The sequence below is a fragment of the Colletes latitarsis genome, chromosome 4, assembly GCF_051014445.1.
Source record: "Colletes latitarsis isolate SP2378_abdomen chromosome 4, iyColLati1, whole genome shotgun sequence".
Taxonomy (NCBI): Eukaryota; Metazoa; Arthropoda; class Insecta; order Hymenoptera; family Colletidae; genus Colletes; species Colletes latitarsis.
The window spans coordinates 31,451,619-31,470,867 of NC_135137.1; the positions used below are offsets into that span (position 1 = coordinate 31,451,619).

Genomic DNA, 19,249 nt, shown 5'->3' on the forward strand with positions numbered 1-19,249 from the left:
TGATAATATTTATTTTCCTTCGAATTATATGTTAGATACAACATTGTAATTAACAAAAACCGCATTTTTAGAAACAATTTTTATTATATGAATATAATTCTGTTTAATTATTAATACCAACTGCTAGCGTTTGTATAAGCTACGATGCAAGAAAGAAAACCCCAAGAGGAAAGAAAAATAATCAACCTATACTACGACACGCTGTTCTTCCTTCATTATTATATAATTGTGCGTTTACTTGCAGCAAGATACAAAAAGTTTTTAATGAAACCTCTTTTATAACAACGCCAATAGACAGACCCAGCTGTTGGATGAACATTATTCTACGTTATAACCCGGGTCAACTTAATTATCACATAGTTTGTAAATAATTAATGAAATCTTATTCATGTACAGTGGACTCTATCTTTTATCATACTATCAATCTTTTTATACTTGAAGGTACTTTTCAAATGACAATAACTGTGAGATCTATTAATTTCTGCTATTTCCCCTATCACGAAACATTGGTTACATTAATTTTTGTTACCTCCAATTATGTATGACAATAAATAATAAATATAGAAATTGTCATTATAAATGCTCAGAGAACATAACATTCCTCTTCCTCGATAAATGAAAGCAATAATATAATTGACCTCACCTATCAAGAAAAAAGGAGTATGTTTCCTGAACAATTTTAATTTTATGACATATGTTGCTAGTTCACTTTTTCATGAAATAAGAATAGCAATTGTGATTGTCCTTACAAAGTGCTCGCAGAAGACAACTCTTTCTTCTTCCACGATGAACGAAAGCAATAAAATAAAGCAAGAAGAAAGGAGTATCTGCCCTGAACAATCTTAATTTTATAATACATCTCTTTCCAACCGAAGTTTTCATCAACATTCGTTCGTTTCAGCAATTAAACATTAACGCTCGCATTGGACTCCGCGTATAATGGGTTCATATTAATTACGACAACATGGACGCCCGACAATGGGAACAATGAGGGAGTCGATCAATGAGCGGGCGAAGAATATTAACGTTTCTGCAACGGCATTCTCTCATTGATGAACCGCGACGCGGTATCACTTTCTCCTTCGATTCATTGATTCGTTCCCGTCGAACGTGTTTTCCCCATCGTTGCTATTCGTCATCGAGCCCTGACTTCTCTGTATCTCTCGTTTCGTTTTATCAACATCGACGTGCCTGTCCCGCTTTTCCGTGGCCTAGCGATTTTCGGTGGTTCGACGATTAACCAAATACGCGATCCAACGATCGTGGAAATCCCTCGACGACGTGCTCGCGTGTTCCGTGGTCGTGCTTTCGCGTGACTGCCTGCTTAAATTGCTCGACGTGCTTGACGCGGCCATGTCGATCGCAGACTTGTTAACTCGTTCCTGCCTGACAGTTTCTTCTTTCTACGTGCACGGATTTACCGCTTCGCCGTATCGTGATAGTCGTTAGCCTCGGGCGACACATTTATTTTTTAACGTATCCGCTCCGCGAGACCTCGAAATACACAGGGTGGTCGAGAAGAAAAGAAATTTGTTCCAGGCTTAATTCTCCAGACGATCGAGTTTCAATATTCGTACGTATTTTAATAGGGGATCTTATTTATATTTTCAACGGAATTACTGACGTATGCTAGTATTTCACTGGTGAAAAATATTTTGAGTGAAAGTTATCGATGTTCGAATTATTGTGAAAAAAGAATTATCCACCCTTTGGTTTTTGTTAGTGTTCGGCCACCCCTGGGAAAAATTTTAATAGGGGATTCTAGAGGTCAAAATAAGACGAAAATCAAGAATACCAATTTGTTGATGGAGGCTTCGTTAAAAAGTTATTACCAATTAAATTCAAAAATTTCAGATCGTTCTGGAAAAATTATTTTCGGTTGCGGGGGTTAATTACAATCATTTTTGGTGAATAGACATACCCCCAAAATCCTACCCACTTTCGAGAAAAAAATTCGAGTAAGTGCAGAAAGTTTTGGGTAAAAAAAAAGACTTTCGAATCGACTTGGAAAAATTATTTTTAGTTGCAGGGGTCAAATGCAAGCATTTTTGGTCAACAGACATACCCCCGAAATCCTACTCAGTTTCGAGAAAAAAATTCATTACCGAAAATTTCATGTCTGACCATAGCGTTGATATGTTTCACTGAAATTTCATGCATATCTTTTAAACATCATAACTTCTGAACGGATTGGACGATTTTAATGTTTAAAAAAGCAAACTACGCGTATTTTGGTGGAGAATACGTACAAATCGCAAAAATATTCGAAAAGTTGGTTCTTGACACCGCAAAATGAGAAAAACCCCATAAAAATGGTTCAATTTTCAAACAGCCATAACTCCTACAATTGTGCATATATTTCAATGAAACTTTTTTCTGAAGTAGAGCTCATGGGTACCTACAAAAAAGTATTAGATAACTTTTCTGTAGGGCGTCAAACAAAATTACTAAAAATGAAAAAGGTATTTTTTAGAAAAATCGACAGGAGGTAGGTGCCTAAATTTTTCGACGAAAAAAAAAATTTTTAATTAATTCTACAAAAATTATTTTCGGTTGCGGGTGTCAATTGCAATCATTTTTGGTGAATAGACATACCCCCAAAATCCTACCCACTTTCTAGAAAAAAATTCGAGGTGTGAAATTTTTCGACGGAAAAAAAAAATTTTAAATCGTTTTGGAAAAATTATTTTCGGTTGCGGGGATCAATTACAATCATTTTTGGTGAATGGACATACCCCCAAAATCTTGCGCATTTTCGAGAAAAAAATTTAGTACGGTTGGAACTTTAAACGTTAATAACTGTTTAACAAAGCCTTCATCAACAAATTGGTATTCTTGATTTTCGTCTTATTTTGGCCTCTAGAATCCCGCATTAAAATTTTTCCCAGGGATGGCCGAACACCCTGTATAAAGAAAATCATTGAAGTCCATCTTCAATAATTTCAAAAAGATGCAATGAAATAGAGAAACACTTATCTATCATTAAGGGTTGTTTTCACCCTGAAGAATCGAATTGTAATCTAACGAAACGAAGTTCTGGAAATTGAGAAACCACCGAATTTGAGAATATTGCCTCGTCGATCGATGGGAAATCGTAGAGGTATATTATTCGTGTCTGTCGTAAATGAGAAAACGGTGCAAGTGAAATTTCTAGAAGCCTGTGTGTATCTATTTTATCGAAACGAATTCACGAGCGTCCCCGTAATGGCTGAGCCGGCCACTTTCGTCTCTTTTATCCTTGAAAATTGCTTCGCAAGATAGACAGCCAGTGGGCGGTTCTCGGCACCGTGGAAGCGAGAGTAGAATAAAGGTCGTCCTTGCCGGACGATGAAAGCACAGACTGACGAGTAGAAAAACTAAGAGACGTGTCGGCCATGTTGTCAGCAAACTTTCGTCCTCCCTCTTAAATATAAATGTATACGCGCGAGGCGGCACGATAAAGCGTCTCCTCCCGTCGAGCTCCACATAACTATAGTGACACATTTTCTCGGGGGGGCTCACGTGCATAGCGTTTCAATGCTCGACAACGAAAACATAATTAAATAACCGTATCACTGATTTCTCGATAAAGTGTTCGCAGGGCTCGAAAAAACAAATACGAGTACGGTTGATTAGAAATGTCTCTCATATTCAAATTTTATTCTTTGACACGCTTAAATTAAAATAATTTACTCCGTATCACTTTGTCAAAGATATTGACCTCGTTTGTCGCTAATAAGATAACTGTCCATTTGTACACACTCGATCAATATTAGTTTTTAACTTGTATTTACCTTTATTATTTTTTCTGAATTATATCAATCTTACACAGCACGTTGAATGAATGTATTTAGGATCGAACAGTTACTAATTTTATGACTACGAGCAATATTTTGCTTTAATTTTTATACACGCGATAAAAACTGTATTCAAATATCAGAATATTATATAAGGTAATATGTGATGATATGTAATACTCGATTTCTTAATTTCCAATCGATCCAATTTTCTTCGAATTTCCCCAACAAATTTAAAACGTTTTCCATAGCATTATTCTGGTTGTATTCGCAATTAGCCGCACCGACGCTTAAGAATTTAATCGATGCATCTATTTCAGAATGCTACAAGAATAGAATATTCGACGATCGCCTTATTTTAGAGAATCGATCGCCTTTCACCGGTAAATTTGTAATTTCCATTTGTCGCGAGACTTCATTTCGATTCCACTGCTCTGCGTCAAACGTCTTTTAAATTATAAATTCTTTCTGGCGATAAATATTTACGTAAGTCACGCTCGTGACACGCGAACTAATTCGAAATTATTTACAAAACATTTATTTCCAGTTACTAAAAGAACCGCAGTCGCGTCTTTGAACGTATATATTTTTATTACAAACATTTGCTGTTACGAGAGTAGTGAGATTACGTTTGTTTTCGATGCCTTGAGGATAATGATTAAATCCGTGCTCAGTTGTCGAGTCTTCGTACGAGCGATTAAGTACTTTCAAGAACGACAGCGTACCGTTCGTTATTTTTTAACGAGTTCGATGTAGATCCTTCCTTTTCGTACCAATTTCTGGCCCATCGAAGATTAACTCGTTTACGCCAGTACACGATGGACCACGGGTAGGTGCGCGTGTATCCAGAGGTCTTTATCTCCCTTCATCGCGAAACGGTTTCGTCCAATCGGCACCGACAACACGCGCCACGAAATAATTGCAGTCATTCCGAACCATTCGCTTTATTGGTCGAGATAATCTCATCGCCCTATTTCCACGTCCTATCCATTTTGTCGTCCTACGTGACGTCTAACTAACGTCGAACGAACGTCTCATCTTCGAGAAAAGGCGTTGCCCTGAACTTTGGGATGCAAACTTCTAGAATATCTACATACATGTTAGTAGCAAATTTTCAACACATTCACTATTACATGCTAGATATCTCTATTGGTTCAATTTTTGTGAATCACAAACGTCACAAATGTACCTATGACAGCGATTATTTTATAGTTCATATCCACAGTTCAGTTGAACCAAGTCAAATAGTTTATTTATGTTCACTTAAAACTATATACTGTATTCTTGGTGAATCACAAACGTCACAAATGTACCTATGACAGCGATTATTTTATAATTCATATTCACAGTTCAGTTGATCCAAGTAATAGTTTATATATAGTTATTATGTGTTTTAATAGTTTATTTATGTGCAGTTAGAATCATATACTGTATTTAATAAAAAGCTAGAAGTGTAAGTTCAAGGAATTCTTAATATTTTTTATGAGAAATAGGTGAACGAGTTTTCAATGAAAATATCTAAGTTGAGTTTTTCATACTTGAAAAGAAATGAATATGATTTAATTAGTACTAACTTCTGGTCAATAATTTAGAGAAGAAACATTCTAGTGAAGATGGGTAAACTACTAGAAATTTTTCTCTTATTGGTGAACATAAAGTTTTCTTGAACTTCTTAAAGTTCTGTTTAAAAGGGCGGATTGAATGTAGTAATTATGCTTTCTAACTGTCGCGACACGCTACAGTAAATACACAAATCGTTATCTCGTATTTGACAAAATCATGAAACCATTTTTGCAGTAAATAAATGTTCAGAATATGTGGTCATTATAGTTGAAGTTAAAACGAATATCAGCGTTGAATGTGCTGTATTATAGCGATTATGTACCCTCCTCGATATAATATATGTTTAATTTTTCTATTTGTTTAACAGTTCCTTGCTTCGAAGAGAAAAAACAAACCACAAAACGCAAAACGTGGTAGATTTACGCAACAAGACATTCGATTGATAATTACAGTCTCCTGCATAAATCGCAAAATGTTGCAAGCAAGAAAGAAAAAAAATGGTGAATGTCTGAAGCTTCTGGCCACCTAATAATTTAATAGATAAACTAGAGATTATTCAATTTTAACAATTATACCACAAGTAATACGTACTTTTTTTGTATGAGAATTATTTAATAATCGAACCTAAATAAATTAATCGTTCTAATAAGTAGAGCAAAGTAGAACAACGCTTCCTCAATAGATTTATTTAATAAATGTTGCATTAACATGATGTGTAACAAACACACTGATTTGAAGTAGTCAAATATTCCAGTAAGTGATAATGATAAGAACGAGTACAGTCGAAAAATATCTAATGGTCGACATACTCCTTCATTTTATTTTTATTTCGTTTCCCATAAATTTGATTACACTAGTGAAAAAAGACAGCAGAATAAATATGTTTTATTCATGTTAACATTTTTGAAACACGTGGTTCAATCGTTCCATTTAGGTTTGATGAAATTCCTATTTGTATGTGTTTTTGGAATTCATTTATTCTTATTGTTATCACATATTAGAATATTTCAAATCACAATGTTTGATTTAGTTTTAATTTGAGCGTAGATGATGTGTCAATGTAACTTTTATTAAATAAAGTCCCACGAAAAAAATTCTGTTTTCCTTTACCTACCCGGAATATCAATTTGCGTTTGATTTTTAAAAAAGATGAAGAAACATGTAATTTGTTTTGAAATTCCAATTTCGGAACTCATAATTATTAAAATTTTTAAAAGACGCTATAGTGCTTCTGGAGTAAAAATTTTGATGTTTTTGAATAACCATAATTTCCCTATCAACTATTGCTTTTAATTTTGTTAAAATTGAAGAAATCTAAAGCCTTCCATAGAGATCACTTTCCCAACAAATCGCATTTTCTCCTCGAAATGAAAACAGATTAAATAATATTATGTCACAAGTTGAGTTCACTCAATTCACATTGGAGTAGCTTACGATCGTCACGAATCAAACACGCGATCACCAACGCTTCTACAGATCAATTTCTACGGAAGACTTCAGACTCTCGACCGTCTCACAAAATGTTATCTCGCGAAAATACTCTGTAAAAATCCCTCGAAACTACAACGATTCACAGCACTGTATTTCCAGGCAAAGGCCAAGGAGCGTAGGAACAGCGGCTAGATACGAAAATATTCGGTTGCAACGCGATGATACACGGTTCCCTCTGCACAGCCGAGCAGAAGCAGTAGAAGCGTCCGACGATGTTCAGCCAAACAGCACGATTCGGGGGAACGCGAACGACCCGAGGTTCGAGGCACACGCGTGCACGTATGGTGCCAGTTCACCGCGAGACGGCCGGCGATATTTCACGGAGGCAAATCGTGTGAAATGGTTCAGAAAGGATCGAATCATCCGCGTTTTGGTCGAGCAATTCGAGCACACCCCACTGTTGTTGTCTTTATCTTTTCTCGTACCGGGTCCCCGTTTCCCGATTGCACGGGTTTCTATCTCGCGCACAGGTGTTTACCCGACCGTGCACGACCGACACTAGTTTCCCCTTTCACGATTCGTCGTACGTCGGGTTTATTTCTCGTCGCGCTTGACCAACGACAGAATCACTCAGAACCTCTATGGGCGATACCGACGATTCGAGACTCGGAACGATCACCAGAGGAATCACACCCATGGAAAGGTATGGAAAGTAACGTTTCGCCTACTTACTTTGAGACCGCGTGATCGGGCAGTAGCAACCCTCGCCCCTCTGGCTCGGTTAAATCACACCTGGCGGATCCTGGCATCCGGACGTACGCAACGTCTCGTGTCCGCGCTCGGCAGCATTGCGTGTCGCGTCGTGGTGAATGGTTTCGGACGCGTACTCGCGCGGAAATCGTCGTGGAAATCCTCGGCCGTGGATATCCTCGCCGTCGGTCGTACGTAACGATCCCCGCTCATGCCGTGAGAATCTCTCGCGGCCACTTGTCTTGGGTAGCCGCCAGGAGCCGCGGGGGCCTCGGGGACGGAGGAGAGGCCAGGCTCGTGCGAGAGGAGGAGGCGAAGGTGGAGTAGGAGGAAGAAGGTGGATAGTGGTGGCTGGAGGTGGCGGTGATTCCAACCTCGCGGAGAAACGGGGATGAGGAGAGTCGCAGGAGGTAACGCGAGTGAGAGGGCGTAGGTATTCTGCCCCACCCGCACTCGCCTCTGATTGGACCACCCCCGCCTGGTTACCCCGGCCATCCCTCTCCTCCTCCTTCTCCTCTTGCTTCTCTTCGTCCTCATCGTCCTCCTCCTCCTCCCGCTGGCTGCTCCTCGTCATCCACCTCATCCACCTACTCTGCAGCCGCCACCTCAACCTCCTTCTCTTCTACGCTACCTTCTAGCCGCTACCTTCTCTTCTTCTTCTTCCCGTTCGCGCCACCTCGCTCTGTCCGCCGGCACGCGTAAGAACGCCCGCCTCTTTTTCGATGCACCGGAAAACAGGTGCGGAAGCCGCTCGTGGGGATTCCAGGATTTCTACTGGCTACGGAGAACCATCGCTGACTTGGATCCCCAGGCTTTATTCCCAGGATCTCCGACGTCGAGGAACACCCTTCGCCCGTTGCATTTTCAAAATTCTGAAAGACTACCCGCCGCCCGCCTGCATGCTCGATAGACGTTCCTCGAATCCCTGGCCCGTTGCAACGCGGTGTATTGCAACGCTTCGCTAAACTGCTTTCCGGAATCCTACTTGTCTCGATCCCACCCCCGTACACCCTCTACGACCTCCGTGTTACCCGTTATGATTATTTATTTCTATCGAGATCGATAATGGGCGGCGGAACTGTTCCCGAGCTGCCAATCGAACGACTCTGTCTTGGGAAAAACCACGGACTCGGGCCAATGGTCGGGCTTTTCGGAAACGAGACGGTTTTCAGAGGATTCCAAACCAATTACACGCAGATCGGGGCAACTATTTGTTTTATATCGGATATCAGGCTCGATCGAGGGTGAATTGTATGTGGGATTATGGAAACTGTGATCTGTGTTCCAAGTGCATTTACAGGAGAGTACAAATTACTTTTCATCGACGTACTTCGTAGCTGATGGTGCAATTGTTTCACACTAGAAATACTGGCAATTATGATGTACTTACTTGTACCATAGAAATTGTAACGATAGATTCTCGAGGGAATGTATAATGAAATGAAAACAAAGGTTTGTTCATCCTCGTCTAGAAAAACTCGGTTTTGCAAAAATCCAGTCAAGTAAATTTGTAATAATTTTTGTTAAAAATCACGAATGGGTCATTTTACGAATAGATAGTGCAATTGTTTAACACTGAAATCACTGGCAATTATGATGTCTTTACTTGTGTCCTAGAAATTGTAACGATAGATTCTCGAGGAAATGTATAATGCAATGGAAATAAAAAGTGCAAATCTAGTGGAATATACTTTTTATAATTTTTATTAGAAATTACGAAAAGGTAATTTTGACCACTTCGGTAGTTCTAGTGTTAATACGACTGTTTGAAAGATGTAACGTGTGCCAGTTCAACGTCGATAATTGTTCGCTGATTGGCTAGAAAAATTGTCTACGCGATTTCAATGTAATTTTAATACAGTTTTCCAACGAACTTTCAAAGTGCTTCGCGTGCTGAAACTATGGGCTTCTGGTATTCTAGACAATTAAAATTTTTACGCCATGTTATGTTGCATCAAAATTTACCCTAATTCTCACACATTCTTGGCACCGTAAGAATACACTATTTTCACGAGGAAGTATATTATTTTCTGATACGATTTTTCTACGATAAATCGTAACATATGCGTATGTAATTCAACTTTTCTAGTTAGACTCCACAAATTCAAACAGAATTGATCAAAATATAATAAAGTAAGACCATGAATAGATACAATGTAGCTCACATACGTGTACGAAGACTTCTCCCGTCTATTGGTGAACTCAATTTTGCTGTGTTGGAGGATATCTTATATCGAGATATGACTGATGATTGAAATACCATTTCAGTGGACACAATGTATCAACAAATTAAGTTTGTTCGAGTGTACGCAGCGCGATGTGTCCACGTCGATGTTCCACATACGACTTCGTGATTCAATTACTCTCTACAATTGTGACGATTCAACACCGAGCGACAATCTATCGTCGATCTATCTACCTATTGTCAAATCTATCAAAATCAAACACTAGATGGCTAGAAATCAAGACCAGTTGTTGTTTCCAACAAGTAATCGAACAACGATCGTTTCATGCATGCACCAGAATTGAAATATTAACTTGCAACTTGAGACAGGGATGCTGGAATTGCTACATCGATCACTAGTGGGAGCCAAGATGGAATGCAAACTAATTTCTATTTCTCTCTTTGACACAAAAAGTATGAATGATTATTTATTTTTGGTCTGTGTAGAAGAAAAGTATGTATAAACCAATAGATGAGACGTAACAACTGATCTTGTATAATTATCGTGTATGACAAACATTGTATTTCTTCCTAACTTAAGAAAATAATCGAGATAACATTTTTGATAGCAAACCGTTTAATTTAACTCTCAGCATTCAAATATATTAGTAGAAATAACTTTATTATGTAATAATTTTCGTAAATCAAAAATTCCCTTGGTCTCCTCTTTTCGATAAACTAAAATTAACCCAAACAGAATACTTTTTTTGAACACGTTTATTTCCTAAGCATTCTTCCTTCTCATTAAGAAGGTTAATAACAGCAAGTTTTTCGACTTTAAAATTTTTGGAAATAAAGAAGCTTGTAGGTATATAATGATAATATCAATGGATTATATAAAAATTTGTTTAAAGTACATCAGTCTTTAGAATTGACAGTAGACCACTTAAAAATTTCAAACGAGTAAGAGATGAACGACTGTTTATACTTCACTTGGTTAAATGAAAAATTAAAATTACATGATAATCGAATCGAAATTTAACTATCCAAACAAATGAATGGCATAAATAAATTGTTACGCGTTGCTTTCTATCCATTAACTATTATTCTAATAAAACGTTACCTGTCTCTGGTCGACTTGGACTAAAGTGACAGTAGCCTGACCGTAGAGGCGGACAAAAACCTGTTCATTCCCCATTTATCAGACAAAACTACGAATAAAAATTTGACTATCGAAACAAGTAAATCGTTACATGTTGGTTTTTGTTTATGAATTATTATTCTAATATAACGTTGCTTGTTTCTGATCGACTTGGACTAAATTAACAGTAGCTTCACTGCAGAGATGAGCAAAAACCTGTTCATTCTCCACTTGTCAAACAAAACTCAGAATTTTCGCTATACAATTAAATATTCCACAAACTATGAATACAAATTGATCTACCCAAACAAATAAATTCTCATACGTTCGTTTCAATCCATTAACTACTATTCTAATAAAACATTGCCTGTCTCTGGTCGACTTGGACTAAAGTGACAGTAGCCTGACCGTAGAGGCGGGAAACCCCCATTTATCAAATAATACTTCGAGTAAAAACTTGACTATCGAAACAAATAAATTGTTACACGTTGGTTTTCGTCTGTAAATTATTATTTGAATAAAATGCCAGTGTCTGCTCGATGGCAGGTTCGCCAAGAGCGCGAATCGTCCTCGACTCGTCCAACAGACATATCCTAGCTAGCGATAGAATCCTCCAAGGTGGACAACCCCCCGAAACGAGCCGGAGTTATCGTATCTCGAGCGGAATAAACGATTCGCGCGTTTCGACTATAAATTACGGGCGCATTTGCGACGAACGCCTGGGCAAAAGGTGTCCGGGACAGGAGACGGACAGGGTGCGCGGCGAGGATGCCTCAAGGCGACGGCATTTCGATAATTGGAAACCAATGAGGCGGCAGTGGGAGGGTTTTCGGGGTAAAAATCAACCCTTCCGCCCTACCTTCGGGCCCTAATGAAGCGAACCTTCGCCGTTGCCTGCCGACGTGCATGCCTCCGCGTCGTATTAATTGCCTGCCCCTTCGGCTTCCCGTCCCTCGCCGTCGTCTATCGTTTCCCTCCGACCTCCTACGCCCACTCAAACCCCGCGTCCTTGCGAGCCCATCTACCCCTTTCGCCTCTTCTTACGCCGCGCCGTCTCGCAGTTACTCGCGATAGCGCATTCTTCGACAAATTGGATCACGCTATCGTGCGAGCGCCCGACGATTCCACTGGCGAACCAGAATAACCGGTCTCGCTCGATTTTCCTCGATGATCGCTCGTAGGAGAATGGACGGGACCACGTTCAGGACGCCAGATTTCTGAGGAAACATTTTTACAACACAATTGTGCGCAGTACACGGCTGCGTAACAACGCGATTCCGTTAGAGTTGATAGAAGGGTTGATATGATCTCTGCGACTGTCACTGAACTCTCAAAGGTAGTTCCACTTTTAGAAAATTGTGTCTTGTATATAGACACTAATATATTTAGAAGGTTTGGAGTCCAAAAATATTTGGTTTATTTGGTTTTCCAGTTTATTGAAATGGGAGGAAAAGAAATTTTTCAGGGATCATGCTATACTCAGGTTGCGAGATTTCGACGAAATTTTTGGAAAATAATTATGAGAAATATCCGATTGGACGATTGCGTGTTAAAGCAATTCCGTTAGGGTTGATATAATCTCTAGCCACTGTTGTTGAACTCCCAAAGGTGGTTACACTTTTAAAAAATTGTCACTCTTGTATATAAACTCTAATATATTGAGAACGTTTGAAGCTGATAAACTTGCTGTTCTAACCATATTTTTGGTTCGAAAAATAACGTATTGAAAGAATTTTGTTTATGATAGTTTATTAAAACGAAGAGAAAAAAAGTTCTTCAAGCTCTATAAAGAATTAAATAACAAAGTTAATTTCTACGTATATTTTCGAGTGTCAAAATTGAAATTGAATATAGTTTCTGAAATCTAATCGCAGTCAAGGAAAAAATGTTCAACAATCTGCCTTTTTGAGAATTATACAAAGACAATTTAAATTTTGCATTAGGTTGTGTTTCATGGAGAAATAAAACAATTTGATCACAAATGTCAATACTTATTGTTGGAATTATTATCAATAAAAGAAACTCTTTTTTGATCTATTATAAAAAGCATCGAATAATACGCAAATAACCATTCTTATTTAATTGTTCTTTTACTTTTGAACGTAATTAACAACGATTAGTGCTTGCTATAATTGAAAAACGAGAACAATTATTGCAAATAGAAATATCAGTCAACCTCATTCTCGAACTGATTTAATTGTTCGTGTTCATTCTACCTTCAATAAATACAGTTATTGTTTCTTCTCTAATTATTTAGGTAGCCGAACCAAATTCCTATGATGAGATAGCACAAAGGAAAGCTCAGAGCGTTTAACGAACAATACAGTTTAACAATAGTTCCGTTTATTATGATAGTTTTGCTTTAATTTTGTCTTAAAGTTTGATGGAACAGTATTGGAATGTAGTTAGAAAGCAAAATAGTTTATTGTATTATTGTTAAACGCAGATAAATATTATTATTGATAACGGCGTTATTTTAAGGTGTATTCTCCATGAAGTTACTATTTTAATCAACAATACTAATCCCCAAGTAAACTGAATGTATAATAACTGTGTTTACAATTTTCCTGTTGCAAATTTTTGTTATGTCAAATGCGACTGAACTTCTATTTATAGTTACGACAAGAAAAAGTTTCAAGAATGACAACTTTATTTCGCTACTTCTAATTGCTACAATTATTAATAATAATTCTTCTTTGACTGCGATTGAAAGAAGAAACATTATTTTGATTACATGTTACGTTTCCTTCAAATGTAGAAAAGTATAGAAAGATATTTTTCAGCTTGACAAAGCCTCGAATATTTCAATAAATTTCTAATAATCCCAAAAATAATTTAACTAACATTATTGCATTTACACGAACAAGGGAAAGATTCTACTAGCTTCACGGCCCTTTTTGTGATTTGTTTTTTAATGATAGATAGGCTGTTTTATACTGAGACTTTGCAGACATATTTATTCATCTTATAAGCATGTACAATATTTTTTTCATGGAAAAATATTAAAAATCATGGGAATTATAACTTCTTATTTAATGGCTCCTTTGGAAAAGGTGCTCCAATGGCTTCCAGGATTCCAGATAATTTGAAACAGAGGGGGTTAAAGTATCTTCATAAGGAAGGTTGTAGTTATTGCAGGAACTAGGGAGAAGTCAAAATCCTGATAAATAAAGAAATGGCGACGCTTCAAGTTTCGAATTTCTATTTGTCAATCGTTCTTTTGTCTTTAGCGTATCAAAAAAAATAGTAAAACTCGATATTTTTTTAAATCTCTAGTTCCAGCTATAAAGGCGTGTCTGCTGAATATTCTCTCCAAATTTGAAGTCAATCGGTTTTCTAGATCTTGAAATATCATGTAAGCCAGTTTAAATGCGTTTTTTTAAACAAGAAGCTATAACTGTCGCAATTTTTAATATTTCTTGTTGAAAAAAATACTATACATACCTATAAGACAAATAAATATATCTGCAAAATGTCACTACAAAACAACCTACCTGTCGTTAAAAAAAAAAATCACAAATAAAGGCCGAAGAAATGACAGCCTAGACAGCAATACTCCCTTAAATATAAAGATAATAAAACGCATCGTCAACTTTCGAAACTGTCCGAAACAAGACGAAATACAAACGACCAGTCGACGGTAAAATTGCAAGCGGAATCGCGTTGAAATGCTAATAAAACGTGTGACCATCGGCTTCACAACCGCACCGTAACAATCAGAAATTTGCATAATTGACCGAACAGCTCCCGCCGATAACATCTCTCCGTCGAAAATAAAGCCGATGCATGCAATTCGCACGGGTCTCGCGACGGAATACTCGTTTCCTCATTGTTTAATCCGTAGCTTTTAACCGGCGCGCGCTTTATCATTCCAGCCGTGTATTTATCACGGCGATAAAAAGCCATCGCGGCGCGAATTACCGTCGCCCGTGAATTACTTCCGCAGTGACGAATCGCTCGACGTTGCTCGTCGCCACGCTACCCTTAAATAGAATGCTTCGACTCGTCTTTGCGATAGTCGGCGAAGAAACTAAGAAAAATGAATCGCAAGATCGATAAGAACCAAGGTATTCGTGAAACTGTCGCGTTAAAAACGATCCTAGTGAATGAAACACTTGACTGAAACGATTAATCAACACTGCGTCGCCATTGCTCTTCCCGCTACTGTTTTTCTATAATTGAATACGTCTTTCAATCGCAAAGCAAGATAGGTAAACTTTTGCAAAATCGTCCCGTCGAAGGAAACGTCCAGCACAACCCTTACGAGCAATACTAGATGCACGCGTTTTGGGCGCTTCGGCTTTAGGCCCCGTTCGAAAATATCGGACGATGGCCCTTAGCCTGTAGCTTTAAGGTTGCGCGAGGTTAGGGCCACTCTCAACGTAATTCCGTTAGGTAGGCCTCGAATCGATATAATCAACGAACGCACAAGGGGGCGAGTTTTCACCCCTGATGGTGGTTGCTTCGCTACGATTCTTCCTCCTAAATTCAAGCCCCGCACGCTCTGTAATCTTCGGACGACCCTTATTCCACCAAAGAGAGCGCCACCCGACACGAAGCCATCCGACGGTCTCAACCGTCAAGAAAATCGGCTAAAACGTTTCCTAAACTGGTCCAAAAATCACTGATTTAATATCCCGACTTAGAAAATTGTTTGGTATTAATTTTCGCTAATTCATTTCCTCTATTTTTATTATATTTCTTGTGCACTTCGTGACTGATTTTCGTGTCTTATAAATAAATAAATATTAAAATAGATAAGGTATGTGTCTGAAAGGTCTCAAATATTGAATATCACAGTTGAGAAATAGAGTTCTTATGCTCGAGGGACTATAGAGGCACTTTTAATACACAATGATGAAATCAATCTTAAATTAATAGCGCAGAGGCAATGTCGATGTCAGAACATACATTGTACGTCCATGTTCTATTAAATTCACTAATGTGAATGTTAAATTCATGTTAAATAACATTTACATACTGTATAAATTTATACTGTAATAAATAGTTTTGTTCACCATGTGTTTCTAAATTCGAATACTCATAACGAGTGATAATAATTTATATGCTACAAACTTGGCTATTTCTTCGTGCTGTGTAAATAAAATTTACATACTGTATAAATTTGTATTGTAATAAATAGTTTTGTTCACTATGTACTTCCAAATTTAAATACTTATAACGAGTATCCTTACTATGACATTTATTTATGTTCTTGCAAAAACTTGACACTGAATAAAAAATTAATATTTATCATCATTGTTTATATTTGTGTTTTACTCATATGCAAATTTCGTATATCATATTCTAAAATTAGGTTTAAACTCAGCTGCGTCTCGTCTGTTTGCAAACTTTACTTTTTCTTCTAGTTACGCTTATTTTATATGTATTAAATAAATAAAACCTTTAAATTTGATGCTTTCAAATACACCACAAATAGGGATACAATAAAGCTGATTTTAGCTTCCCCAAATCTAAACGTATCACAAAGTAACAAATAAATATAGAAAATAAAATTGAAAGCCAAAATAAAATATCGTCAAATAGCCCATTAATTCGAAAAATCGTGTACCAAAATCACCATTGGAACAATTTAAATCAATTACATTTACAGTCGAGACAGAGAAACGTTAACCACCGTTCCAGGCTGAATCAAATTATAACTTACGTTATCTCGTGCACAGCGGTACGCGTCGACTGGAAGTCACTGACGTTTCACCGAAAAACTCACCAAATTTATTTATTTATTTAAACAGTTTCGTCGGTACGTGGCCACGTTGAGGCTAATCGCGCCGCAGTCGGACGCGTAACGTCGCGTTTAAAACTGATTCACCACCGAACGCGCACCGTCGGCGACGCTGAACGTCGAAGTTGTTTCGTGCACCGAGACGGTCGCGCCGATTAAACCGGAAAACTGAGACGGCGACGGCGACGAGCTACCGTCGATGACGAAGTCAAGACGCCGGGATGAACATGGGCGCGAGATGTGGCACACCCCGAGACCTAGACACTACTGAACCAGCCCCATGGCAAACCTTGTTAACGGCAGTCGACAACCAAGTTTAAACTTCGGGTAACAATTCCCCTACCAAACTCCGCTCTCTCTGTTTCTCTCCTCGCGTGCTCTCCCCCTCCCCCTCCCCCTCTCGCCCCCCTTGTCGTCCCGAGCACGGTCTCTCCCCCTTTGTCTCTCTCTCGTTCCTCGCGGCTGAAGGTGATAGAAGTATTCTTAAGAAGCTGGGGAGCAATTAATCATCCGATCGACCGAGGTCATTGTAGCCGCCCCGACCATCGCGACAGCCTGGTTCGACGCGAAAAACTTTGCGGAACGTGTTCCTCGAAGTTGCGCCTCGAGGGTTCGGCTCCTGAATCGTTTAAGGAGACATTGGCCGCGATACGACCTCGTGGGAGGCGAGATTTCTGTACAAACGTGCCCTGTAACACGAAAACATCGGGAGGAAAGCACACTGTCCCCTCTAGATCGATTTTTTTCTTTGTTACGTCGACGTTCGAGCGTACACGCACTGAAGATCTTTAGTATTTCGCGAAACATCGTATCTTTATGTGAGAAATAAGGGAAATTATAATGTATTTTTAACCCCTTACTCGTACAACGACGAGTCTGACTCGTGACAAGTTTCACAATTACGAGGCTACTCGTCATCGAGCCTTAAATACTAAAATCAACACATTTCAACAGTGACGAGATATTCGTTTTCGTGGCCATTCCTTGTGCGAACAAATTTAAAGAAAATTAAATAGTATATGTTTGAAAAATTATTTGGAATTGAATCGTACGTTAAGGAGTTAGATGAAAACTGAAAGCTGTAATAGCTACAGTCATAACTTACAGGTGTTTCGAGTAATGGCAAGGACCTTATATAGCTTGATGCTTTGCAAAGCCTGGTTTCTACGTAGTTAAATTAGCTAGAAAAATATGGAAATATCGAAAATATATGAAGTTACATTGACAATGTTTGAATACTTAAGTAAATACGATTGACACATCTACCACAACAGTTTTTGACGTCCAAAGAGATCATTTGTTTAGATTTGTGACTGAAATATTCAATATTTAAATGCTGGTTTGACGTTCGAGCATTGATTAAAACTGAATTTGAATCCTCTTCAGAAACACAATTCTCTCAAAGAAAACTATAACACTATATACAACATTGCTAGACAAATTGGTTGGATTCTCTTTGAATATGTTTCCAATCTGTATTACATCTAAAAAATGTTCTTTTTTAACGTTTTAACCCACCCTTTTTGAATCTCGAAAGAAGACCCAATGCTTGAATTAAAATATCGTTCATATTATTAACAGATTATTCTCAATAAATTAACTCAGCATTCATGTACAATTTTCATGAGAATCGAAAACGAAAACGTCAATTATAGAAAAATATCCCAACTGTGTAGAACCAAACATAATCGAATTAAATCCTCCACGAAACAGGTGATTGTACCAACCTACACAAACCAATTCATACAAATTTAAAAGCTATAATTTTTCCTTAAAAAAACACAAAATAGTAACTGAAAACCGTAAGAATATTTCAAGAAAAAAAATTTCGAGATTCCAAATTCTGCGAGCAAAGTGTATAGGAGCAGTAGGTTAGGCGGAAGCTCGCGGGGAACACCCAGCTAGCAACTCCGCGGCTAAGTTCGAGCCGAATCAACTTGGGACGAGGCACGAAACTCTAAACGGCGCCAAAGAAGTCCCCTTGTACTTGGCCTTGATCGGCTCTGTCTTTGGAAACCAGGACGAAACGCGCCAGCTGTCGTTAACCCCGAGCCCCGGTGATCCTTCGTGGCCGAAACGGAGAGAGAGTGAACGAAGGAGAGCGGAGCCACCAAGTTCACCGGCGCAACCTTCCTAAGCGGCGCGTTGGTGCGAAACTTGGTAGCCGCGTAACAAGAAAGAAGTAACTATCGTTGGAGCGGACTAGTTTGTTCAATGGCACGAGCCCCCGCGAGCGCCGGGACAACAGACCGAGAGAGGGGAAGGTGAGCCAAAGTTCTTCGCAAGAACAAGAACAAAGTTCCCAAGCCAAAGCGCTACTCTCCCGCCACTTCTGATCCTCTCTCGTCCCCCCTTCCCTCCCCCCCATTACGTGTACGTATACTCTTGCAGATGCGCGCACTTGCCGACGACGGTTCACCTTGGGAACTTTGACAAAAATCAAATTCCAAGTGCAATCATTGCCCCGGTCGAGGCCTACTCCCGCGAACTTTGGCAACACCCGGAACATTCTGACGCTGCAACGCCGGGAACTACTTCGAATTTCGGGCCAGGAGATGGCGCGGAGGTCGCAACTTTCTCGCAACTGGAAGAGCGATCTTGTAGGGTGTGCAACCTTCGATGGAGATCGCGGTAGAATGCGATGCGCATGTTGGAATTACAGTAGAACCTCGATTATT

General features: G+C 38.8%; 1 protein-coding gene across 6 annotated transcripts in view; it reads right to left on the reverse strand.

Annotated features, from left to right (window-relative positions):
• Window positions 1-19,249, reverse strand: part of LOC143340790 (uncharacterized) — a 509,578-nt gene that overhangs the window by 286,989 nt on the left and 203,340 nt on the right. The window contains exon 1 of one of the 6 annotated variants that reach the window (XM_076763090.1): window positions 7,503-7,608. The exons of the other annotated variants lie outside the window; for them this stretch is intronic. The gene's annotated coding sequence lies outside the window, so the exon portion shown is untranslated. Of the gene's footprint in view, window positions 1-7,502; window positions 7,609-19,249 lie in introns of those variants that run through there. 6 annotated transcript variants of the gene reach the window in all.